Here is a 739-nt window from a genome sequence, read left to right on the forward strand (position 1 = left end):
ATTTTTGCCCCAGACATTGGTACATATAGTTCCATAAACAGTCATTCATTTTTGAGTATGCTTATGTTGTGTGCCTTGAAGCATATTTACCCTGGTTGATGTTTTTATTCCTTTTCCTTGTAATTAATATTATATTTTAATATTAAATTGTACCACATCAAAAATGTACAAAGGTTAAGGTTTAATTTAGGTGTCTGATTGATTGTTTTTCTTCACATTTCTATAATAGAAGGAACTACCCCACACAAATTTGTTATGACTAAAGCCATTAAAAGTAGATATGCAGAGTTGTACTAGGAGAGAAACTCATCCAAGATATATGTAGGATATTGGCTGTGACCATTTGATAAATGAGGAATGTAGGTATGAAGACACCGTGTTATACAAGGAAATTATGATGCAAATGTGGAGGGTTCTCTTCTATTTCCACGGTATTCTGTCACTGCCTTTGGTTCATTTGTATAAAGGTGCTTACATGTTTAGAAAGGGTTATTCTTCAGGTTGTGCTTTATGGTTATAGGAAACAGGATCACTGGTTGAAGAACCCAAACCATTCTTCAAGACTAGTTTAGTCACGCACACCAACGCTGTTGTTTTTTTTTAATAGGAAAAATGTACCAGTTTATTATGGTTAGTATTTACACTTTAAATAATCATTCAATATGCTATTTCATAGAGCATAATTATTTTTCTAAAGTAAAAACCGATTTGAAAGAAAATGTGAGCGGGGATATGAGAC

Source organism: Sinocyclocheilus grahami, unplaced genomic scaffold, assembly GCF_001515645.1.
Source record: "Sinocyclocheilus grahami isolate Dianchi unplaced genomic scaffold, SAMN03320097.WGS_v1.1 scaffold8343.1, whole genome shotgun sequence".
NCBI classification, from domain to species: Eukaryota; Metazoa; Chordata; class Actinopteri; order Cypriniformes; family Cyprinidae; genus Sinocyclocheilus; species Sinocyclocheilus grahami.